Here is a 26,781-nt window from a genome sequence, read left to right on the forward strand (position 1 = left end):
GGCAGTCTGGAGCCATCAGAACAGCTGGGGAGAGAAGTCTAGAACTAGCCTGCTATGGCTTTGGTGTGCGAATATATTGTCTTAGCATCATCACCAATGGAATTGGAAACAGAAGCCAAGGCTTAGCTCTCCCAGTCCCATGAATTTTGAATAACGCATTTTGATCACTTGGAATTTCTCGCTCTCATTTTCACTCATACCCTAGCTTAACTGCGGCTGATGCTCATAAATAGAGAAGACAGAGAAATGGGAAATGAATGATTTATCAAGCAAAATTATTTTATGGTGAAGAGAAACACCTTAGGGAAAAATCCAGAATGGTCTCTGCTTAGAGCAGTTTCAGTGTAGGGAAATGAAAATGATGAAAATCCTCAGAAACTTCCTCCATCACCTAATGGACATGCGCAAGAGACACCAGCCAATTTCCTCAGATAAATTCTGGTAAAAACGCATCAAGTGCGTAGTAGAGTGTGTTGCAGAGTGTACCACATTAAGCACTTGGGAAAAAACCGCTGAGACACAAGACAAATCCCCTGCCCACAAGGAGTTTACATTCAACTAGGGGAGATAGACCTAAAAAAATGTAATGGTGATGATGATGATAATCGTAATAGTGATGATAATTGTGGTATTTGTTAAGCAATTACTATGTACCAAGTCCTGTACTAAAGACTGGAGTAGATTCAATTTAAGTAGATTGGACACAGTACCTGTACCAGATGGAGTACTCAGTGTGAGAGGCAGGAGAGCAGATATTTTATCCCCGGATTATAGATACAGGCACAGAGCAGTTAGGTGACTTGTCCAAGGTCATACAGCAGACAAATGTCAGAGCCAGGATTAAGACCCAAGCCTTCTGACTTGCAGTCTCATGCTCGTTCCTCTACAGGTCATGGGAAAGTGAGGTGGAGTGTGTTTGGGAGGGTCGATGAGGTGACACTCTAGTGAACTGGGAATTGCTACCCAGGTCCAGTCCCGACACTGTAAATTACACTTTGCGTGTAACTGGAGGGAATTGGTGTTCACATTTGTCGTGGAGCTACCCATTTTCATCAAGCTTGTGTGAAGGGTAATGAATAGACCATGCATGAACTAGATCTTCAAGGCTGAGGGATTTTGTGTGGGAATAGAGAGATCAGGGCTGAGCCCTCAGCATGTGGGGCAGAACAAGGACATCATGAGCAATCCAGCACTTTTGTTAATGAGCAGACACCTTTCCTCGATGGAGAGCTCAGGGATGTGATGACAATAGAGATCCACTTGGGTTTCAGATCCACTTAGGTTTTTTGGTCTGTGTTTGTGAGGTTGGCTGGTGGGAGCTGCCCAGCGGGTGGGGTTTCATACCCATTTCTGTCATCCTCTGTGCATGTGAAACAAGAGAAGAAAGAACTAGCCACATAGTAAGTGTTTAACAAATACCATCATCATCATCATAATTATTATTATCCTCACCACTAATTTTTTTTAGGTCTAACTCCCCCAGTAGAATGTAAGCTCCTTGTTGGCAGGGGATTTGTCTTGTATCCCGGCTGTTCTTTCTCAAGTATTTAGTGCTTAGCATCGTTTGGGTCATTCAAATGATGTATGTGTTCAGGGCTTTTCTCTTCCTGGTCACAGCTAAGCAAGAAACTGTCAGAGAACTGGAGTGTATTTACATTTTCTGTTTGTTTGACCCATTTAGTTTAGCAGAAGCTCTTTAAAGACAGGGAGGATGCTTTCCACAACTATTTTACTGTCCTATACAGTGCAGAGCCTCCAGTAGATATTCACTAAATACCTTTGAGTGATTGAAATATTCCCACCACCTGTAGTTTCAGACTAGGTCTACACTAGCATGGCAAAACTGCGGCAGCTGTCTGCATAATTCAGGCTAACTGCCCACCACCACCACCCCAGGTGTGTGAAATATCAATCAGCTTGTTCCTGATGGAAGTTGAGTTGTGATTTCCACCCCCACCCCATAATTTGATGGGAAACTCACTTAGTGTGTAGTTGAAAAAATTGTTCTATGGGTGGAGGCACAATCCCTCCGTGACCCAAGTCAGATTAAAGAGCCAAAGGTCTAGGAAACTAGGAATAATCTAGACCAGATTCAATGTCCAGAGACAAGAAGAGCCCAAGGGCAGGATTCAAGGTTGGAGGTTATGAAAGCACTCAGTAAACACCATTGTCATACTCCTTATTTTTCCAGTCATTCTTGGTGAAACAGATGCTTCTCCAGTCTTTTGGGAAACAACAGAAGCTTGACCAGGGTTGACACGGGGGCATTGACATTCCTGAGGGAGACTCCCCGCAGGACTCTGGTCTTCCCAGCCCTCCAGAGGATGGTCCTTATCACGGGTGAATCGTGAGGAAGGTCGCAGAAACTGAATAGGTCACCAGGGTTCGTGGGGCAATGTGAGCTAATGTGCAAGTTGGATTCACAGACTCTCTTCAGAAGCTGAATTCTGTTGTTTCCCAAATATTAACAATCTAATAGTGTTTATTCAGCACCCATTTATTGAGCAGTGTATTGTCCTAAACACTTGAAAAACTACAACACAGAGAAGTGAACTGTCCCTACTAGCAAGGAGCTTGTACTCTGTCAGGTAAGACTGACATAAAAATATTTGCTTAAACACAGCCAGGGTTCTAGCTCTCCTGATAACAGGAGAATATTTGAATGGAGCACATTCTCATGTTAATTAAGAGACTCTTACTGAACATGGCTCCAATTAATGCTGTATAATTGCTACATAAATAGAGGGCTCTTTTGTAATCGTGGTAATAAAAGTCACCTGTAACTATCGATTTGCAAAACAGAACCATCTAGCGATGCATTAAGAAATTTCTGGGGACTAAATAGGTATAATAGTCCATCTTTTTAAGGGCTCAAAATTCTTATCCCTGATGCACCCCAACATCTAAGAAAGACAAACCAGACTATTTCCAGGCTTTGTCTTCCTTTGCCAAGAGGTCCCATTGACGGGCCCTTTTCACAAGCCCTAAGCCTTTCCACCTCTCTCAGTTGTTTCCTAAACCACAATGTGCTGGATGCCTGGATAGGAAGAAAACTATAAAACCGGTACTAAATGAAATTCCTTCTCTTGTCAATGGCCCTGGCTGTATTAGAGCCCCTCAAATCCCCAGTTTACACAAGCACAGAGAACTCCAAACATTCTTGTAAAGGGTGTATACCCCCCAAGCCCGTGTTAATAGGGTCCTTCAGCAAAGAAGGCAACAGGGTTGAGAACCTCCTCTGTAAAATGGGGATGAAGACTGTGAGCCCCACGTGGGACAACCTGATTCCCCTGTGTCTACCCCAGCGCTTAGAACAGTGCTCTGCACATAGTAAGCGCTTAACAAATACCAACATTATTATTAACCTAGATTCTCCCCAAGTTTCACTTCCAGAAATATTTCTGTGTTCACTGGCTGTGTAAACTAGTTTCTCACCCATTCCAAAGAGCCTTTACCTGAACGATCCATCAAAGCCCCTTAGGAGCAATGAATTCAGCTTCTGAAGAGAGTCTGTGAATCCAACTTGCACATTAGCTCACATTCCCCCACGAACCCTGGTGACCTATTCAGTTTCTGCGACCTTCCTCACGATTCACCCGCGATAAGGACCATCCTCTGGAGGGCTGGGAAGACTCCCCTCTAGACTCACCCTCTAGACTATAAGCTTGCTGGGGGCATGGAATTAGTCAGGCAACTGTGTTATATTGTGCTCCTCAAAGCACTAAATACAGTGCTCTATACATAGTAGGCAGTCAATAAATATGATTGATTGATTGATTACTGCTGCTACTATAACTTTGAAGTGCAAATGGGCCCACAGGGGCATTCAACACCTCCAGCAAGTAATTGATTGAGCCAACCCTCTCCTAATAATGTTGGTATTTGTTAAGCGCTTACTATGTGCAGAGCATTGTTCTAAGCGCTGGGGTAGATACAGGGTAATCAGGTTGTCCCACGTGAGGCTCACAGTTAATCCCCATTTTAGAGATGAGGTAACTGAGGCACAGAGAAGTGAAGTGACTTGCCCACAGTCACACAGCTGACAAGTGGCAGAGCCGGGAGTCGAACCCATGACCCCTGACTCCGAAGCCCAGGCTCTTTCCACTGAGCCACGCTGCTTCTCTTAGGTGTCTGGAAACCATTTTATAATTTGGGGGAGAAATTCTCCAGAGGAAAAGAATCCTTGAGAGTTTCACTGTGGAGTGTTCAGCCTGGCCAGAGGAAGGAAGACTTACAAAAAGATTGTAAGCTCCTTGAGGGCAGGGGTCCTGTCTTCTAATCAGATTGTACTTTCTCAAACACTTTAGTGTAAATGCACTGCACACAGTGGGGGTTCAGTAAATGCTATTCGATTGACCATTCAAAACTCTGTTTTGAATCAATTAATCAATTGGTGGTATTCATTGAGCACTTATGTGCAGAGCACTGTTCTAAGCACTCGGGAGAGTCAGCAGAACTGAATGAACAGAAATGTTCCCTGGCCATACAGTCTAGAAAGGGAGACAGACATTGTCTGCCTCGGGTCACAATTCTAGGTTTTTCTTTCTCTCCCACTTTACTGATCTCCTGTCTGCTCTCATCTACATTCCTGGACAATTCAGCCATCTCTCCTCAAGAAAGAACCAGGAGAAAAAATAATTGTTGGGCAACTTTTTTGCCCAGTGGCAAATGGCAGGAACCCATTTTTAAAATGGAAACTGGCTTTTGAAGCCTGTCTTTTTTTTTCACCCATTCTTGAGAGAGAATTTTGTTTAAAATTCTAACTTTTTTTTTCCCTCACTCAAATTCCCTTGGGTAATTGTAGCCGGTGTAGTAGCTGAACTGAATTTGATCGTCTAAAAAGAAATGTGTTTTTGTTTTCTTAAAAAGAACAACAAATGTTTTTCATTGCCTATGTGGCAACACAATAGGCCAGCCTCCATGGGGTAGAGAAGAGGAGAGAAATCAGCAGATGTGAAAAGAAAGGACGCAGTATTTATAACACTGCATGAAATATTAAAAATGGGCAAATTAAAGCAATCCTTCAGCGGGAGGGACCTATGTATTGCTAGAAACTCTTTATAACAGCTACATGCATTCTGTGGTAATTGCCCTAAATGCTATTGTAATATGTCACAAACCCTTTGAACTTTTACGGGAGAATAGTGTCTTTTTATAGGGTATTGTTTTTTATTTCTGTAGATCTGACTCTTGGAAAGCTTTTTAAATAGACCTATCTCAATTGTCTGAGGCTAACAAGTGGAAAAGAATGTGGATTTTATTATTTTTACTTTTCCATGGTATTTGTTAAGCAGTTTGGTTTTTTTTTATAAGTACTTACTTTGGGCCAGGCATTGTAATAAGCAATGGGCAAGGTACAAGGTAATCAGATTGGGCACAGTCCATGTCCCACAAGGGGCATGCAGTCTTAATCCCCATTTTTCAGATGAGGTAACTGAGGCCCAGAGAAGTGAAGTGACTTGCCTAAAGTCACTTGTGGCAGACAAGTGACTCCCAGGCCCATGCTTACTCCACTGGGCCACGCTTCTTTTACTGGACTTCCTTATCACTTGGTAAGGAGGAGGTAGGTAACCAAATGGTCTGGTTGCTCACATTTTGGGTACTGGGAGTATTTGAAAACCCACAAATGCCTCTTCCTCCTATGACATACAGATCTCCTGTTCCATCTGAAGCTGGAACCACAACTAAGTAACCTCCATCATGCCTCCCTCCTGGCCTGCCCCAGGGCAGCCTGCATCGTGCTGAGTCTCAGTCTGAGTCCTTTGACATCTCGGTCCTCCCTCAGCTAATAAAACTCCAGGGACTGGACCACATGGGCAACGTATTTGGGGCTGGGGGCAAAGACATCGGACCTTTCCTCAGTTTCCTCAAATGAACGCAGTGGAGTTTGGTGACAGCCTTCTTCCTTAGGCTCTTGTGTGGATTTTGGGGGAGAACACGCATAATGGCTTTGGAGTTCCTGGAGGGGGAGGGGGTGGAGTGGGGCAGGGGGACCTCGCTTCTATGCCCCTGTTCCAGAATAGAGTGGCCATTTGCCTGGCTTTTTACAGGTCAGCCTGGTTTTCAGCTGGCCCAGCCTCTCGACTCCAATTGAGGCTCTAGAGTTCATAGAGACCTGGGAGAGGAGGGGGTAGAGAAGCAGCGTGGCTCAGTGGAAAGAGCCCGGGCTTGGGAGTCAGAGGTCATGAGTTTGAATGCCGGCTCTGCCACTTGTCAGCTGTGTGACTGTGGGCAAGTCACTTAACTTCTCTGTGCCTCAGTTACCTCATCTGTAAAATGGGGATTAACTGTGAGCCTCACGTGGGACAACCTGATTACCCTGTATTCAATAGTATTTATTCAAAAGTATTCATTGAGCGCTTACTATGTGCAGAGCACTGTACTAAGCGCTTGGAATGAACAAGTCGGCAACAGATAGAGACAGTCCCTGCCGATTGACGGGCTTACAGTCTAATCGGGGGAGATGGACAGACGAGAACAATGGCCTGCTTAGAACAGTGCTCTGCACATAGTAAGCGCTTAACAAATATGAACATTATTATTATTGTCTCCGGAGCCTTGGTAGAAGGGGTAGGGGGAGGGATCCTCCTGGAGATGCGCCCTGGAAGGAGCTAAACTCAGTCAGACTTCTGCAAAATGCTTTCTCCGTGTCACTGCACCCAGAGCAATGTATGTGACAGCATGTGCATCCCCTTGCCTGGAATTGGTGAGGTCTGCCTCAGAACAAGTCTGGGGTTGGGGGAGAATCCCACTCAAATCGGGAGGAACCGGGTGGAATCGTTCCAATACTACAAAACTAAAATTTCCCCAAGAGGAAAATGGCAGGGTTTTCTTTTCCCTGCATCTTCCCAGATTTCTGGACGACGTGCCTTGTTGTGACACATGAGTCTCCTCAAAATAACGTGCTTTCTCAGGCTGTCAGAACGGAGGCATTTACCACCCCTTACCTGATGAGCTGCCAACCAGCAGCCGGCATTTGTTTGCCTCCACTGTGGGATTGGAGAGTTTCCTGATTGATTTCGGGTTGAAGGTGAAAGGCACAGCTTCCTGGAGGCCCCTCCAATCCCCGCCGGGAGCTGGGGGAGGCGAGCAGCAGAGCTGAAGGGGACCTGGAAAGGGGATCCAAAACTGGGGGCAAAAGAAGTGCCCCATAAACCTCCAGGCCATTAGCCTGAGAGAATGAGTGATGCTTGGACTCGCCGTTTAATGATGTCAGGGACACACACAGAGAGAAATAGCCTCGTGGGTTATTTTTAGCATCCTCTCTGAGTCTGAGGCTGTAAGGAAGGGCCCGACGAGATGGGGAAATTGGTGTCGATGAATTGCACTCTCTAAGATTGTCCACAAGATGGCAAATCCCGTTTCTGCAATGACAGATTTTTGGAGACACTAGTCCCACTTGCCCTGCCTCTGGCCCTGGGGAAAGTGCGCGGCTATAAGAAGGGGAATGTCCCGGAGGGTCTCCAGATCTCCGTCTCCCCCGATTAGACTGTAAGCCCGTCAAAGGGCAGGGACTGTCTCTATCTGTTACCGATCTGCACATTCCAAGCGCTTAGTACAGTGCTCTGCACATAGTAAGCGCTCAATAAATACTATTGAATGAATGAACAGCAAGCAGGCTTTTAGAGTCCAGAACTTATCAATCAATCAACCCATAATATTTACTGACTATCCGCTGTGGGTGGAACACCGTGCTGAGCATTTGGGAGAGTACAAGAAAGCACAGGAAGCAGTGAGGTCTAGTGGAAAGAGCACAGGAGTCAGAGGACCTGGGTTCTTATCCCGGCTCTATTACTTGTCTGCTATATGACTTTGGGCAAGTAATGGTAATAATAATGAATGTGAAATTTGCTAAGCACTTAATATGTTCCAGGCACTGCAGGAAGTGCTGGGGTGGATACAGACAAATCAGGTTGGACTCAGTCCCTGTCCCACATGAGGCTCACAGTCTTAGTCCCCATTTGGCCTTAACTTCTGAATGCCTCAGTTTTTTCATCAGTAAAATGGGGGATTAAAGCCTACTCTTTCTTACTTTCACTGTGAGCCCCACGTGGGACAGGGATTGTGTCCAACCTGATTATCATGTAACTACCCCAGGGTTTGATTACAGTGCTTGGCACATAGTAGTTGCTTAACAAGTACCATTATAATTATTATTACTAGTAGTAGACCTGTTCCCTGCCCTCAAGGTGTTTAAAGTCTAGCGGAGTGGACCCACCTCGGTTAGTTTGTAGTGTTGTAACCCTCCTGGATCTCAGAGGGCCTGGCTGGAGCAGTGCTACAGCTCTCGGAAAGTGGCCCCAGCAGAAGCCTCCCCCCTACCCCCCAGAGGGGTGGCTATGTTCCTAGGAAGGTGATTCGTACCCGCAACTTCGGATGACTAGTCTGAGCAGCCAGAGCCAAACGAATCCCCTTTTTTACTGTGGAAGGGGCCCCCATTTAGGGGGATGGAGGGGAGAAGGAATGTAGAACCTCGGAGGACAGAAGCCATGCCAAGAGGGGGTCTCTGAGACAGAAAATTGGAGCCAGGTTCCCCCTGGCTCCCCGCAGAACTGGACTCCTCACAGCTCCTTTGACGTTGGCCTGTCTCCTCCTGTTGCCTCCTACTTTGTGTTCCCTGTCTACTGACAGTGATTGATGCTCTGCTTCCCCAGATCTGAAAACGTTTGTCCGACTCCTCACTCCCTCCGTGGACCCCTTTCAGTTCAGTGGAGAGCAGCAGCTTGGATCTTCCACTGCCATCCACTCTCCTCCCCTGTCCCATTCACAGGCCCATGTTCAGCCTCTGCCACCGGTGGGGACTCTATTTATTGCCATTGTTCTTGTCTGTCCGTCTCCCCCGATTAGACTGTAAGCCCGTCAAACGGCAGGGACTGTCTCTATCTGTTGCCGACTTGTTCATTCCAAGCGCTTAGTACAGTGCTCTGCACATAGTAAGCGCTCAATAAATACTATTGAATGAATGAATGAATGAACACTGCCCTGTTCAGGAGTCTATTCCGTGGCTCAGAACAGAGTCCCGCCATGAGGTCGGCCAGTGAAACCTGGGGAACATTCACCGGAGACCTCAATGTGGCACAGCACATCCCCGAAACAGGGAACCACTATAGTCCTGCGGCCAAAATCTCCACAATGGCTTATGATAATAATAATCATTACAAGAGTATTTGTTAAGTGCTTACTATGTGCCAAGCACCGTTCTAAGCACTTGGGTAGATACGAGGTAATCACGTTGTCCCATGTGGGGCTCACAGTCTTAATCCCCATTTTAGAGATGAGGTAACTGAGGCACAGAGACTCACCCAAGGTCACACAGCAGGCAAGTAGCAGAGCCGGGATTAGATCCCACGTCCTCTGACTTCCAAGCCCATGCTCTCTCCACTAAGCCATGCTGCTTCCCTATAGAATATAGATGCACGCGTGTGTGTGGGCGTGCACGCATCCACATGTGTATACCTTTAGTTGTGTGCAAACAGAGCCAGACTGTACAAACAAAAAACATGCCAACACAACATGGGACCAACCGTCTTTGGATGCGCACAATGCGGTCAGGATCGTGGCTTCTGCATTGGCTGAAAAGGCCACGCAGGCATCCACAGATGAATGGGCCCCAGAGTGGCATCTCTTCTGGGTACGGACAACGGCCATATAAATATCTATCACACTGTGTTTTTATGTGACAGACATTGTGTTCCACCTGGCAATTGTCATACCTCAGATTGATTGCTGCCTCTCTCTGTCTCTCTATTTCTTTCTCTCTCTCTCGCCTTCATGAAAGGGAGACAATTGCAGCGGCAGACCAACCGGGGTGTAGCAATCACAGGGAAGAGGAAAGGAATGTCTTTCGGCAAAGGACTTCTCAACCAGAACCACCCAAGGTACACATGCATGCACGTTCTTGTCAATATCTACAGCAGGCCTGGTTTGACCTTTCGAGAGCTAAATCTGAGATTCATTTTTGGCAGATGGTTAAAGGGTAGATTTTGCATGCTAGGCAACTGAGTTCATTTAGTCAGACTCCTTCCGAAAAGATGCTCTCTCCTTTGCAGCTTCCATTCAGTCGAGGAATAAGGGAATTGGAGGATACGTAGCCCCATGTCAGCACAATGCTAAACCTCTTCAGCCTTAACTAAAGACCAGAAAGCACTCCAAGGTCACACTGCAGGCAAGTGGTGGAGCTGGGAATTGAACCAGATCCTCTAATCCCCAGGACTATACTCTTACCTCTAGGCCATGCTGCTTCCCTGGAAGTGACGGGATATAGGCTGGGGAGAGTAGAAATTAATGAGGCAAGGCCTCCTGGAGGAGATGTGATTTCAGATTTCATTCTAAGAGGGAGGATGGAACGGGTATTCCTATTCCTTGATTCTATTTATTGCTATTGTTTTTGTCTGTCCGACTCCCCCAATTAGACTGTAAGCCCGTCAAAGGGCAGGGACTGTCTCTGTTACCGATTTGTTCATTCCAAGTGCTTAGTACAGTGTTCTGCACATAGTAAAAGCTCAATAAATACTTTTGAATGAATTGAATGAATGAAAGGTATCTCATCCCGGTTTATTGGATGAGGAAACTGAGGTCCAGAGAGGTTAAGTGACTTGCACAAGGTCACAAGTTAGGACAGTGGTGGGGTGAGGCTTAGAAACCAGGTCTCCCAACCCCCAGACCCCTGCTCTTTGCAGCAGGCTGGCGCTGCCTCCCAAATCATCAATAACTGCATAATTTAACCTCATTTGCAGAATGGACGCAATAGCATTTTCCCCCTCTCCTAAGGACAGGTGAGAGCTCAGCTGTCATGAAGGAGGTGCTGAATAAGTCCAAGAGAGCAGCAGCTACAGCATTATCATTCTCTGCCAATGGATGCTTACTTAGTTCCATGCTTTTGAAGAAATTTGTTTGTGGATTGGAGGGCTTTTAAAACACTCAATGCTACATTGCTCCTCTAATCCACTCAGCTACTTCCCATTAATACTAATGATTATTATACCATGGATAGAGAGCAAATGCCCCTTAGTCTCCCACATGAGACAAACTTCTCTAATAATATCTTGTATCATTACAACTCTGCCATCAAACCATAAAATTCAAGGTTGTGTAACCTGCAATTTGCCACCTATATAAAGCAGCAAACACACCCAGGTTACCACTCTATCATCACTCAGAAGGTTGAGTATTTGATCCAGGGAGCCTGATTGTGCATAGGAAACACTGGTCCAGTCAGCCCCCGCAGAATTTTAGATGCTCTCCTAGCATCCTTCCTGTCTCCACCCACACTGGATCATTCCAACCCCCGAAACCATCAGAGGTATTTATCGAGCAACTAATGAGTACAGCACTTGCAAGTCACATGTTCCCCGTTTTTCCTGGAAAAGCAAAGGCGGTGGATCTGAATGTCTATGGCCCTATACTGGCCTCAACTCTCCCCTCCCTTTCCTAGGACAGATAATCCAGAGGTCATTGCTTAATGCCGCCTCATTCTTTCCTTGTACAAAGCACAAGCAAGCAGTCTACCCAGGACATAACGTGTCCCTGATGATTAGACAGCCACTTCGATGAAAATGAGATATCGTAATCCAACAGCAGCAGAAAGCCCAGAGTTCAATGCATTTGACATCATTTTCTGAGTCACCCAGGATGCACCTTTCCTAAAGTTTTTGTGGTGATGATTGTGTTTTGGCCAGGAGACATATGCCTTTCCTTTTTAGCTAATGATATTTTAATTGCTTGATATTAAGCTAGGGAATGTGAGTTGCCTCTATACCCGACACAAACGTGCTCTGTGAACCTAACGGGATGACCTGGCTCCTGTCTGCTTGCTCAGAACACAAATTTCTCATCCTTCACCGAGAGCGACTCTTTCCATTTAACTCACATCATTTTCGGGACAATAGAAGTTAGGTGGAAATGAGGAATGAAATATAGTATTGAGGGATCACAGACAAAAAGTGATGCCTTTTTCAAAATGGGCTAAAAAGCGAGATCTTTATTCAAAGACATCTCTACAGTAAGCGTTTAAGAAATACCATAAAAAAAAATTCTTCATCCGTCACTTCCAATCCCAACAGTTATGTGGTCCTGAAGGCTTGAAACTGAGAACAGTTCATGAATCGCTTGGTAGTCCTCTCCCAAGAATTTAGTACAGTATTCTTTGCACAGTAGGTACTCAGCTTGTCTCACTCTCTGTCCAACTACAGTTTTTGGAACCAAGAAGGAAGGGTTTGTAGTCTTTGTAAGACTCCGGCTGGGAGTGAACAGGGCTCTGCAGGACCCCGAAAGAGCAGTTGATCCAAAAAAGCCAACAGGCTCTAGAGAGCACGGGTGGATCTCTCAGTCCTCCATCTCCCTCTGGGGTCAATCTTCCTCCCGGAAGATGCCCTCCAATTTTCAGCACCACCACTTCCCCAGGTCCCCGGTACCGGTGCCACTGACGGCCACAGTGCCCCGCCGTTCGGTCCGCTCTGCCCCTGGATGCTCCCGGCAGTGCCAGCCGCCCCCGCGTTAACAGCCTTCCGTGGGGAGCCCTGCCGTCCAGATGGTTCCATGCAGCCTCGGATGCCAGCTTCCTCTGAAAATGCAGATGGGGAGAACAGAGGGTGTGGGTTTCCTTGCCAGAGCAGAAGCAAGGCAGCAGCGAGGCACTGCACCGGGGCCTTGGCCGTTGCTCTTTCCCAAGCCAAGGTGCCCTTGCCTCTCCCTAGCAGCATTCACAGGCAGCTGGATTTTCAGGAAGGTCTCGTCACCTGCTGGTGCTTGTTGGTGTTTGTTAAGCGCCTACTATGTACAGAGCACTGTTCTAAGCGCTGGGATAGATACAGGGTAATCAGGTTGTCCCACGTGAGGCTCATAGTTAATCCCCATTTTACAGATGAGGTATCTGAGGCACCGAAAAGTTAAGTGACTTGCCCACAGTCACACAGCTGACAAATGGCAGAGCCGGGAGTCGAACCCATGACCCCTGACTCAGAAGCCCAGGCTCTTTCCACTGAGCCATGCTGCTGAACATTCTTTTCTGGCTGTTTGGAAATAGGAAGTCGTCCTCCTGAGTCCCCACATCCTTCAGGAGGCATTTCCTGATTGTTTCATCATTACAGTGTAATTCCTCATGGACGGGCAATAGGCCTTATGCCTCCACTCTACTTCCCAAAATGCTTAGTACAGTGCATTGCATTGAATATATTGCAGGTTGAATCTTTCCTCTAACCATCTTCAACACTTATGTGTATGTTTCAACTGGCATGTGCTCATGCTTATTTATTTATTTATCCTTCCACACTCTGGCTATCAGCAGTGATAACATTATTTCCCTTTCTTCTTCTGACTATGTATAAATTGCTTGTGCCTATCCATCTGTCCCACTAGATTATAAGTTCCTTGAGAGCAGGGACTGAGTCAGTCTGTTGTGGCCCCTTAACTGTTTATTTCAGGACACCACCCGCAGTTAGGTGTCCAATAAATAGTATTGATTGACTTTTTCATTGCCAACACCCCCAGGGGCAAACTCTCCAGAATTACAAGTACGTAAACCTTCTTCACTCATCTGCTGCCGTGGGGCGTCGGGCAGTTGCGACCGACACCTCACGACAGCAGATGAGTGAAGAAGGTTTATGGGGCTCAGACTGGGTGTTGAAACGGAGAATCTGGAAGTTGTCTGTGGTTTTCCCCTGAGACCGACCAAGCTTTGCCAAGCGAATGTTTCCATGTCGGCGATTCTGGGAGAGTTCATTACGGTAGAGTAAATACATCACTACCACCATAATTATGAACATAGAGGATAAATTAGTTCTAATCGTGGCAAAGTTCAGCCATCAGTTTCCCTTAGAAAAAAGCTTAACTGTGATTAGAGTGAGAAGTGGGAAAATAACCATGCCTACCCAAGAGGGTTAAACAACTCTGAGGCTCTACAATGAGTCCAAATGAAGAAGAACAATCCTCTGATGAGTTCTAATATCCAGAAATATTCAGGCACAAAACACCCCATTACGTTGAGTTAGGGGCATCTTCATTTAGCTTTGAAATCCATTTAAAAATCAAAGCTCAAAAGCACTCCTGGGCACAGAGCAAAGCTGTTCACAGATGCTTTCCCATTAATGCTATTTTTCTAAGGAAAATAAGAACATAAGAAATTCCAAGCTAAGTCAGAACAATGATCCATCCACCTGGGATTTTCTTTCTGCAAAAACAACAACAAAAAAAATGTCGATCCCCAAGCCAGAATGTGGTTAACCAGGAGTGACAGGTTCAAAGATCAGAGTTCTCCACCGGGGCAACTGATTTGCATCCCCCATTTATAACACCGTCCACTCTTGGTCTGCTGGAGGTGGTCGGAAATCATGGAGGACAGGCAGAGCATGTCCAACCAGAAATCTTACCGTGCAGCAGTACCATTAATAAGTTGTCTATTTTCGTATACTATTTTAGTATTCATTATCAGTCTAATTTATCTTTTATGGTATTTGTTAAGCACTTAGTATGTGTCAAACTCTGCTGTAAGCACTGGTGTAGTCACAAGTTAGGTTGGACACATTCCCTGGCCCCACAGGGCTCACAGTCTAAGTAGGAGGAAGAACAGGTATTTAATCCCCATTTTACAGTTGGGGAAACTGAGGCACAGAGAGGTTAAGTGATTTGCCCAAGGTCACACAGCAGACATTTGGTAGAACTGGGATCAGAACCCAGATCTCCGACTCCAAGTGGCTCTACAATGAGTCCAAATGAAGAAGAACGGTCCTCTGATGAGTTCTAATATCCAGTAATGTTCAAGCACAAAACACCCCATTACGTTGAGTTAGGGGCATCTTCATTTAGCTTGGAAATCCATTTAAAAATCAAAGCTCAAAGGCACTCCTGGGCGCAGAACAAAGCCGTTCACAGATGCTTTCCCAGTAATGCTATTTTTCCAAGGAAAGTAAGAACATAAGAGCACTGTACTGAATGCCTGAGAGAGTATAATATAACAGACTTAGTAGCTACGTTCCCTGCCCACAGTGAGATTGTGGTCTAGAGTGGGAGACCGACATTAATATAAATAAATTACAGATAAGTACATAGGTGCTGTGGGGCTGAGGGAGGGGCGAAAAAAAGGAAGCAAAGCCAAAGTGCAAAGGCGATGCAGAAGGAAGAGGAGGAAGAGGAAATGAGGGCTTAGTTGACTTAGTTAATAATAATAATAATAATGTTGGTATTTGTTAAGCGCTTACTATGTGCAGAGCACTGTTCTAAGCGCTGGGGTAGACACAGGGGAATCAGGTTGTCCCACGTGGGGCTCACAGTCTTAATCCCCATTTTACAGATGAGGGAACTGAGGCACAGAGAAGTTAAGTGACTTGCCCACAGTCACACAGCTGACAAGTGGCAGAGCTGGGATTCAAACTCATGAGCCCTGACTCCAAAGCCCATGCTCTTTCCACTGCGCCACGCTGCTTCTCTAGTTGGACTGAGGCCATGAAAATATGCCTTTTAACCACACCATGCTATGGGAGCTTGGCATTCCTCTCTGATGCTCCTGACACTTTTTTCCCTTGCTCAGTGTCAAAGGCACACCTTGGGAGCAGAGGGAACTTGTGGGTCATCAGCCTTGCGATTATTTGTGTACTGAATATTTAAGAATTTAGAAATGTAAGTGGGGCACAAGCCCAAGCCGGGAAGGCAGTGACTGTGGCTGCTGGCATCCTGTGTTTATTCCCTTCTAATGGGGGCTTCGGGAAGCCTGGAAAATCCCTACTGAAGGCAACATACGTATATTTTGAGGTACGGGGTGTGGAATGATTCTGTTCTTTTCACATGACTTCCTTGAAAAATCTAATGCATAACTCTCTTTTCAAGTGAGCCAGAGCACACATTCATATAAAATGCAGAAACAAGGCTAAGTTATCCCTCTCTGCATTAGGTTGCCTCAGGTTTGAAATACAATGAGAAATGTCCTTTATCATCTTGGGGCTTTGTTGTTGCAAGCAACAAATGAGTAGAAGGAGGAGCTATTTGTTTCTGACCAGAGTCGTGATTCAAATTATTGATTGCCAACGGCTGGGGCGGTGATGTTTAGTAGATTCGTGACCCACATGGCAAGATGTGACTCTGAGAATATTTATTTTCCTGGCTGTTCAGAGGACTTTTACAGTCTCTGAGCTGCATATGGGATACCATCTTTCCAATTTTCGTCTTTAAATGTTGGATTAACAACCCAGGGGCAGTAGGGGCGGGAGGAAGGTAGAAATCATCATTCCGCCTTATTGTAACAACCATCGTAGAAGTTAAACTCTAATCACTTCTCTGAGGGGTGAGATCGATGTTAATTAAAAAAAAGCCCATTACTGTCTCTCAGACATAAACCCCCATTCTGAATATTAATACTGCTGGCCTGATGTTCTTTCTTTAATAATAATAATAATGTTGGTATTTGTTAAGCGCTTACTATGTGCCGAGCACTGTTCTAAGCGCTGGGGTAGACACAGGGGAATCAGGTTGTCCCCTTTACAAACCCAAACTCACCCAAAGTCTGAGGGTTTCAAGCAGAGATGAGCAGACATCTATGGCCAAATCCAAACCCTCTCCTGACCTCCCAAGAGCCTTCTTTTGACCCAGACTTTATCTGAGGAGAGTCTCTTTGCCCATGACAAGACAAAATATCTTTGTCTCCGGTAACTAAAAGCCCACAAACTATTTCTTGGCTGGAACAGCAACAGGGGAATTCCAAGGATGCCTCCTTGACACCAGAAGTCCCATACAGTGGGGATCTCCGAGGGGTCACATTTAGTAACGGCATTTACCAAGTGGCTGCTATGTGCTAAGTGATGGTCAGAGAACGTGACTACCAACTCTGTTGTTTTATAGTCTCCCAAATGTCTAGTACAGTGCTCTGCACACAGTAAACACTCGAGAAATTCAATTGACTGATTGATTAAAGTGATGGTGTAAATAGGTGAAGCCCAGTCTCATTTTTGCAGCTCAGTGTGGTCACACCTATGGATTTCTTACTCCAAAGGCATCTTGCCATCTCCCAGGGCAGTTTTGGGTTGTTTTGCAGTTACTGCTGGCTTTGGGGCAATTGGGGAGGTGGCCCCAGCGGCTCCTTAAAGGCCATTAGTTAGATTCCCTGTCTCAGAAGCCCGTAATCTCGGCATTGTCCCCGATTCATTCCACTCACATATTCAGTCTGTCACCAAATTCCTGTCAGTTCTACTTTGCTCAAATTTGCCCTTTCTTCTCCCTCCAAATGGCTACCATGCTGATCCAAGCATTTATCCTATCCTAACTGGGCTACTGCATCCTCTCTGACCTCCCACCTCCTGTCTATCCTCACTCCAATCCATATTTCACCTGCTTCATGGATCATTTATCAACAAAAATGTTCGGTCCATGTCTCCCCGCTACGCAAGGACCTCCATTGGCTGCCAGTCCACCTCGGCATCAAACAGAAACTCCTTACCATCGACTTTAAAGCATTCAATCAGCTTGCCCTACCCTACCTCACCTCACTAATCCCCTGCCCAGCCCACACACTCTGCTCCTTTTGCACCAGTTTACTCACTGTGCCCCGATCTCATCTGTTTCACCACCGGCCCCTTTCCCACGTCCTCCCCCTAACCTGGAACTCCCTCCTCATCCATATCTGCCAGACCACCACTCTCTCACCTTCAGAGCATTATTAGCGTGGCTCAGTGGAATGAGCCTGGGCTTCGGAGTCAGAGGTTATGGGTTCGACTCCCGGCTCTGCCACTTGTCAGCTGTGTGACTTTGGGCAAGTCACTTAACTTCTCTGTGCCTCAGTTACCTCATCTGTAAAATGGGGATTAACTGTGAGCCTCACGTGGGACAACCTGATTACCCTGTATCACCCCCAGCGCTTAGAACAGTGCTCTGCACATAGTAAGCGCTTAACAAATTCCAACATCTTCTCCAAGAGGCCTTCCCCAATTAAGCCTTCTTTTCCCTGGCTTCCTCTCCCTTCTGTGTCATCTGTGCACTTGGATCTGTGATCTTTGGGCATTTGATATTTGCCCCACCCCCAACCACACAGCACCTATGTACATATCTTTAAATTATATATTATAAATTTCTTATTTATTCATATTAATGTCTGTCTCCCCCTCTATATTGTAAGCTCATTATGAGCAGGGAAAGTGCCATGTAATTCTGTTGTACTGTCCCAAATGCTTAGTACAGTGCTTTGCACATAGTAAGCTCTCACTAAGCACGATTGATTGATTTCATGAGCCACTAGGGAAACTCTGGGATGGGGCATCTTTTTTTTATGGTATTTCACTTCCATCATTTTTAAACGGGGTTTAAATACCTGTTGTCCCTTCCCCTTTGACCGAGACCCCGATGTGGAATAGGGACTGTGCCCAGTCCGATTATCCTGTAACTATCCTAGGGTTTAGCACAAAATAAGCACTTAACAAATACCAGAATTATTAGGGACACCACCAATTGTCCTCTGCCCCTGAAGCCAGCATGGGTGTTGTGTCCTTTTAAGGATCATCTCGTGACTGTTGAAAATAAGTCTGAATTATCAGGCTTAAAATCAGCAACTGGAAATTGCTCAGGGCCCCGCAGCTGACAGAGAAGCAGCTTTGCCTATTGAATAGAGCACGGGCCTGGAAGTCAGAAGGATCTGGGTTCCAGTCCTGGCTCTGCCAATTGTCCGCTGTGGGACCTTGGACAAGTCACTTAACTTCTATGTGCCCCAGTACCCTCATCTATAACATGGGGATTAAGCCTGTGAGTTCCATGTGGGATAGGGTCTGGGTCCAACCTGATGAGTTTGTATCTACTCCAGTGCTTATTACAGAGCCTGGCGCATAGTAAGTGCTCAATGGATACCATTAACAACAACAACAGATTAAAAGCATTATTTTTTTTCCAGAGAAGAGCTAAAGAACCAAGTCAGATAAGGGTCTGTCTGGCAAGGGAAGAAAAACCAAGGTGGAAAGTAGAAGATGAGAAGAGCTGAGTGAGCAAATTGGCCATGTCCCTGGGCATGCTGGGTGCTGCTGCTCACTTGTCATTTACAATTTGTAAATTTGAGCAGACCTGCTGCTCTGCCCATCTCCAGCAGCCTCTCCATATTTATCATATTTATTTGGCTGCTCTAATGTTTAATAATAGCCCACCAGCCCGCAAGTACAGAAAAATCCACGAGAAAGGAGGATTCGCAGGCTCCCGGGACTAATTAGGACTCTGGATCGGAGTTCTCTTTTTCATTAAATCACTGAGGGCCCCATGGCTGAAGGGGTTGAAGTAGGAGGCTTGGGTTGGCTGGAGGTTTTGTCTGGATCTACACCATTCGTCCTCTCCATTTTGAAACCCTCCATGTTACTGACCCACCTCTTGGGGATAGCAAGTGCTTTGAGAGCAGTAGGTGCTGCTTGACCTTGAGCCTAATGGAAATCAGGCAATGGCTCTGATGAAAATCAGGCAATTGCTAGGCTGGGCTTCTCTTGTCTTCCCATTTCACCTTGGTTTTCCTGGGAGTTTTTGTTTTTAGGGGAAGTCCTGGCAGGTATGTGGCAGGCCAATGAGAGGGTGATTTTAGTTTATAAAAATGGCACAGGCCACAGTTGATGGGGTTAAGCATGAGAAAATAGGGACAGGGAAAGACTGGAGGCAGTGTCCATTTCACAAAGTTTTCCCAAGCAACTCCACTTAGATAAGGTGTCTCTGTCCAAGAACATTCAATATGGCTACCTTTCTGAGGACAGGTCAGACAGATAAAGTGGAAAGATGAGATCACCTGAATCACCTGGGTCTCCAGCACAGTCAGTGAGAGACTCTCTTCTAGGTTGTCTAATGCTGCCTGTATATTGGAGATCCATTTGCCGTGGTTCCCTGATAATGTTTCTCTGCATACTTGTCCACCAGGAGCATTTCACGGCTCTTACCCCAGCTCTTTTTTTAATGTCATTTGTTAAGTGATTACTTTGTGCCAAGCACTGTACTAAGCGCCGGGGTAGATACAAGCTAATCAGGTTGGATACAATCCCTGTCCTACATTGGGCTGAACAGTCTTAATCCCCATTTTACAGGTGAGGTAACTGAGGCGCAGAGAAGTGAACTGACTGACCCAAGGTCACACAACAGACAAGTGGCAGAGCCAGGTTTAGAACTCAGGTCCTTTTGACTCCCAGGCCTATGCTCTATCCACTAGGCCATGCTGCTTCTCCAGCTCGGGCCCTCAGAGGGACCATTTTCTCGTTACCAAACTACATTCAGTTTTAACATCTCCTTCTAAAGAATGTTTTAAAGAAAATTGTTTTGCTAGTTTCACACAGAGTTTTCTGTTCTTTGGTAGTTGATAAAGAGGATTATTTGTCATTTAGCGACTTTGTCAGAGGCTTTGTTGAAAAATCTACATTTTTCATATCCCCTTGTTTCCCTCCATCCACTCGCTCGTCAAAACTTTCAGAGGACTCCACCTAATTACTGTAGCTCCCCATGACAGAAACCGTGTCGTCTTTCCCTACGTCGTTTGTGTTTACCAATCAGTCGTATTTATTGAGCTCTTACTGTGTGCAGAGCACTGTATTAAGCTCTTGGGAGAGTACAATATGAAAGAGTTGGTAGATATGTGCTCTTCCCACAATAAACTTAGAGTCTAACTGGGGTTACAAACGTGAATATAAATAAATGAATTAAGGGGACGTATATAGGAACTTTGGGGCTGAGGGAGGGGTGAATTAAGGTGCAAATCCAAGTGGAAGGGCAACACAGAAGGGAGTAGAGGAAACAAGGGGTCAGTGGTGTTTTTTGAGGGCCCACTAACTTCAATCCACTGTATTAAACACTTGGGATAATATAACCGCCGCACCAGAGGTGGTCCTTGCCCATAAGAAGCTTGCATTCTATAGGGGAGCAGGTTGTAAGTCTCGATGAAAATAATAATAATGATAATAATAATGGTGGGTATCAGTTAAACAGTTACTCTGTGCCAAGCACTATCCTAAGCGCTGGGGTAGGTACCACATAATTGAATTGGACACAGCCAAAGAAGGAGGGAGAACAAGTATCGAGTCCCCATTTTGCAGAGGAGGAAAATGAGGTATAGAAGAGTTAAGTGACTTGCCCAAGGTCCCACAACGGGCACATGGCACAGCCGGGATGAGAACCCAGGTCCTGTGCCTCCCCTGCAAGTGCTTCTCCCAGTGGGCCACACTGCTTCAGTTGTACTTTCCCAATTGCTATGCACAGTGCTTAGAACTCAGTCAGCATGCAGTAATTACCCCCCGTTGACACTGACAGACCCTTCTGATGACCTTTCCTCAGCAGCGAGGCCAGATTCCCGCCAAAGGGATTGGGCCATATCCAGCCATTTCTCCTGGGAACAGAACGGAGGCTGTTCAGCTCCTGCAGAAGCCCAGAGGCTCAGCGACGCTTTCCACGGCATTCTCCCTGGGGAAGTCATTGAGGTAAGGGATAAAGTTAGTGACCAGATCACAACTGTCTGGGGCAATTATTGGACCCCAGGGGCCGTCTGCCTGTCAAAATCAAAGCACCAGCTCCTGATGGATATTGGTCACTTGGTGGCACCTTGTTTTACTCTGATGGTAAACTCCGAGCCCCAATTTTATGCCTCATTGGGGTTAGTTTCATCTCCGGAATATTCACGTGCAGCAGCTTCTCGGACTTTCAAATGCCAGCTAAACATTATGAGATGTGGGTGTTTGTGAGGTCAGTTTGGAAATGAGCATCTTTAGCTTTCTTGGACCGTGAGTTCCCTGGGGGCCAGAGACCATGTTTGATTCACCTGAATTTTTCCCCAGATTTTATTACAGTGCTTTTGCACACAGGCACTTAATAATTACTCTAACAAAGCACACAGCTAATGAATACTCTACCGCTAACAGAGCCAGGCACTGTGACTCCCCTCTGGTCTGTCCATCAGTTCTGAAACCCATCAATCAATCAAGAGTGTGTATTGAAACCTATTATGGGCAGGGCTGAACCAAATACTTGGGAGAGCAGGGTAGGGTAAAAGACACAATCTCTGACCTCAAGTAGTTTATTATTAGAGAAGCAACATGGCCTAGTGGAAAGAAACTAGGCCTGGGAGTTAGTGGGTCTGGATTCTACCCTGCTCTGCCACTCTTGTCTGCTGTGTGAACTTAGGCAAGTCACCTCACTTCTCTGGGCCTTGGTTTCCTCATCTGTAAAATGGGGATTTAGTACCTGTTCTTCCTTCTACTTAGACTAAGAGCCCCATGTGGGACAGGGACTGTCTCCAACTTGATTGTCTTGTATCTATCCCAACACTTAGTACAGTGGTTGGTACATAGTAAGCCCTTAACAAGTATCACAATTGTGATTATTATCTAATGATTGTAATTAATTTATGCAATAGTGACTCCTATTTTCTTCTCTGTCCTTGCTATATTACCCCTATTACTGACATTTGTTAAGCACCTTTGCTGTGAAAATCTCTGTTCTGGCCCATATAGGATGCATAACCCAAGTAGAGTGGGTGGGGGCAGAGAGAAGGTGGGGGACAGATGCCAAGAACAATAAGAATGTAATCCAGTCAGCAGTGAAAACAAGTCAGAATTGAACCATCAACAGTCAAATAGTCCTTGGAGAGAGCAGTCTTTGGGAGCCTTATGTCTCCATGCAAACAGTGCTTGGGGAGGAATGGGGATGATTTTCCCAGTGTTCTAAAGGTTGTACAGGGACTTGGGTGACTCCTCTTCCACTCCTAGGGAAGGAGGGGGCCTGACTGATTCATCGGCCACCACCTTGAGTTCACTCCCAAAGACCCTGGAGTCAAGCCTTGGATTTAGCAATATTGGTTCTTTCCATGTAGATTTGAAATGCCCACAGATAATTGACTCTTACTCTGGGGAAACACAGACAGTTTCTTCACTCTTCTCTGTCACACATGATTCAACTCTCGGAGGGCCCTGATCTCCAGCGTCGACAGTTATTTGCAGCGCCATGTTGTTGAGATGAAGCTGGCTTTGATTTCCTGTTAAACCGTAAATTAACTAAGGCGATGGAACATTATAGTGTGATAGCGTAAATCACACTCAACTCCTCTTGTCTCCTGTGATGCCGAGATGAAATTAACTGTGTGTGATCAACAGAAACACCTTAGATTTCAAAGGGGAAAAAAAAATATTTTCATAGGTAGCTTCTCAAAGATTTTGTCCTGACAGGATGCTCTAGTGCACAGATTTCACGATGTTGCCAATGTATATTTATATAATATGGTTAGTTACTAGTGCTGCTTGTCCTTTGGGAGAGTGGCAGATTGTAATGCTTATGAGACAGCAAGATTCATTTAAAAGAGCGGTTGTAAAACCCAATTTTGCATTCGGTTGTGAGACCTGGAAGTATTTATTCATGCCCAGCCTCAGGATAAGTGTATATGTATTTTGGTATTTCTCTGTCTGTCTCCCCTTTGAGAGTGGTAAGCTCCCCTCAATCTTCTATCCTCCTGGGTAAATAGTCCTAGTTCCCTTCCTCTCTTCTGAGCCCTCTACATTTTCCCTACATCCTTGTCTAGTTTGGGAACCAAGCACAGGACACAGTCGTCTCCCGAGTGTCTGTGCCCAGTAAAATGGGGGAGTTGGGGAGAATTAGGCCTGCTGATCGATGATGTTGTGTACATTATAATTGGACAGTGCCCATTATCTGTTGAAAGGGGGATAGATTTTTCGTTTCGCTTGACTCTCAATAATGATGTTTGGATCCCTGTCAAGTTAACATACTTTGAGAATGCAGTACTGTAATTCCTAGAATTCTAGTCATCAGCTCCATTGTATATATTTATCTCTGGTTAGTTCATGTTTTATTCCTTGAGCAGGATGAAATACAACACAGCTTGAAGGAGAGCAAATTCAAGACATTTAGTACTTGAAAAGAAGGAAATAAAACAGTGGACATATTCTCTGAAACCGCAGGTTCAAATCCCAAATCTCTGGGTCCTTCCCAGCCCTCCTTTCAATAAGGAATCTAGACTATCAGATGCTGGGTGAGCTTTTCCTAAGGAAAATTCTGTGTTTGAGCCTTGATAATGCCAAGTAGATACATTGTGCCATCCCCAGTCAATCAGCCAATGGTATTTGGGTGCCTATTATGTGCAGAGCACTGTTCTAAACACTTGAGAGAATACAGTAGAGATAGAAGATGCGATCTCTTCCCTCAAGGAACTTGCAATCGAATGCAGTGGCTATATTTGCTAACCAAATGTTTCATCCTTTGAAAATCGCCCACTTCGGATTTCTGCTTTTCTGAATGTACTCTCAGTGTGCCACCTTGGAGACCAGTGAAGTTTAACGTGATGGTATTTGGGAATGCAGCCACCTCTCTATCCCTCTCTGTGGGGTTTGGTTTCTTCCCTTGCTTCTGGGTTCTGTAGTCTACCTTTAGCCAAGCTGACCGGCCGGAGGCCTGGCCCTCCCACTGTTGCTTTGCTGGGATGGAGTCCAAGGCAGAGAAACAGGAAAGCGTGACCCAGACATTTACTTTGCATGGGAGACTTTCTCTGTAGCCCGGGCAGGTGTACAAGGCTACAGTGTTTCCTTTCCTTTCCTGTCAACACTGTTTAGTTCTCACGCTGGGAGAAAGACCTTCTGACAATAGCGGAAGGGAGTAGGGCTGACCTATCAATGTCTTAGGGTCTTTGTTGCCCACGTCAGTCAAGGGTGACCCCTGATTGCCCTCAGTGTAGATTGGACATGGAGTCACACATGATATTACATGTTATGCGGGGCATGCAGCACAGTGCAATGTTGTAACATAGCAAATTTTGAGGAAGCCCACTGGAGTCTGCCTTAGCCTAGAAAACTGCTCCAGCGGGATCCAACCCTTCCCGAAGTTTCAGAACCATTGCCTTCCCCTCCCAGGTCTTTCTAAACATGGACACCGCTTCTGAGACATGTAACTTGACTGCAGGAGCCACAGTGAATGGAAGCTGAGTGCTGTAAATAAAAACACCTAATATAAGGACATCCAGATCTGTATTGGACAGGGGACAGGCTGGTGTTTTTAATCTGTCTCCTTGATGAGGGGAAAAAAGAGCAAAGGAGGTTGGGAAATATGCCTTTTGTTCACCAATTGGAGGGAGACCGAGTGCTGATTAAAATACACTGAAAACTTAACTCCCCCCATCTTCCCTTATTCAGCATAATGCCTTTATTTCTAAATAGTCAAGCTCCCCTTTCACGTATCCTCTTTTTCCCTCCCACTTCCCCAACCCCCTGAAGACCCAATCCACAAGAATCCACCCCAGCATCGTGGCTTCTCAAGACTCTGACTGGGATGGGTTGGCTCTGAGCCTCTGAAAAGTTGCCAAGCTCCAGGCCGGGCAACATACGTCTGGCTGCCCTGCGGCAGGAAAAGAGCCCCTCCGATTCCACCTCATCTTGCCTTCCATAAAGTGTAACATAATGATATAGAACGGAAGTTTTCCCGGACCCTCTGAACTCAGTAGGTCCCCTCCAGGAGGATCCCTGCCTTCCCCCGCTATCCCACTCTTCCTCCAGAGTCGTTCCACTTCTCTCTCAGGCCTCTGGGCCCACAAGGGGTAGGTCCCGCCCCGGTCCCAGGGAAGCGGTGCCATTCCTACCCAACCACTACTGCCGCCCTCTCCCACGGTGCTCCCTGTGCATCTCCGGCCAACCCTGGCCAAGCTCCCGGCCCCCGTCCATCCCCATTATTTCTGGACCATCTGCAGCCGTGGGCGCTGCTGTGAGGCAGTCACCTTCGTCCCGTGAACGCCTGGGCCTTTCCAAGGAGGCCCCCGGGGGGGCCCCATTCTCAGATTGGAATGTCGGGAGTGAGGTTGGATCTTGCTCTATTAATAACCACTGACTTTTTTGTATCAAGGTGACAGCTGCTTGGTTGGTCTAGGGACCAACTTACAAGCTTTTTCCAGAAACAAACTGTTCCTACTGAAAATAAATGTGACTGAGTACAAATCACACTTTTTTTGACACATTAACATTGAACTTGGAATCTACAAACCTAGTGAAGAAATGGCTCAACAGGCATTTTATTTAGCTAATGAGTACTTTTCGAATCAGTGACGTACATTGTTCAGTCTCTGGCCCTCAAAATATCAGAGTCGATGCTACAGACCAAGGAACGGCTGTGGCTGGGTGGATCCAACAGGTTAAATTCATTGACCCCTTCACTGGCTCCCTGAGGGGCTGGCGTTAATTGCTTAGAATTCTCTAGGTCCTGAAATTTCTCCATCGTCAAGGTATTTGATTGGTCACTCGGTGTTCAGAGAAATTTGCTACAACCATAGTCAGAGAAAGGGAGGACTGGAAACTAATCCTTTTCCAGGTTTGCCAGTCCAACTAAGTAATTAGTCAATCAGTGGTATTAATGAAGTGCTTACTGTGTACAGAGCACTGTAACAGGCACTTGGGAGAGTGAAACAGTGTAAGAGGTCGGGATTCCCGCCCTCGGGAAGCTTATAAATAGCTCCCCAAAATAATAATCCTCACAAACAGAAAACAACATGGCTACCCGAGAACAGTCCCTTTGGTTAAAAAAAATTCAATAATCCATCAGTCACTGGTATTTACAAAGCACTTACTTTGTTCACTGTACTGTAGTACACTCTTGGGAGAGTACGATAGAGCTGGTAGACTCCTTCCCTGCCTTCAAGGAGCTAACAGCCTAAAAAAGGAGACAGACATTGACATTAAGGACAGGAACGAAAGTAGCCTAGTGTCAGGATGTGTACATAAGTGCCATGGGGATTAGTGGGAAAGATGAAAAGTGCTTATGGGGTGGGACTTAATGTACAGGTAAGGCAGTAGGGAGGAAAAGTAGGGTGTTTGG

At 45.9% G+C, this 26,781-nt stretch overlaps 1 protein-coding gene across 4 annotated transcripts in view; it reads left to right on the forward strand.

Annotated features, from left to right (window-relative positions):
- KCNJ15 (potassium inwardly rectifying channel subfamily J member 15) overlaps positions 1 to 26,781 on the forward strand; it is a 297,724-nt gene that overhangs the window by 165,197 nt on the left and 105,746 nt on the right. For all 4 annotated transcript variants that reach the window (XM_039914668.1, XM_039914670.1, XM_039914671.1 and 1 more), the window contains 2 exons: positions 9,779 to 9,878; positions 21,259 to 21,401. The gene's annotated coding sequence lies outside the window, so the exon portion shown is untranslated. The remainder of the gene's footprint in view (positions 1 to 9,778; positions 9,879 to 21,258; positions 21,402 to 26,781) is intronic.

The sequence above is a fragment of the Ornithorhynchus anatinus genome, chromosome 18, assembly GCF_004115215.2.
Source record: "Ornithorhynchus anatinus isolate Pmale09 chromosome 18, mOrnAna1.pri.v4, whole genome shotgun sequence".
NCBI classification, from domain to species: Eukaryota; Metazoa; Chordata; class Mammalia; order Monotremata; family Ornithorhynchidae; genus Ornithorhynchus; species Ornithorhynchus anatinus.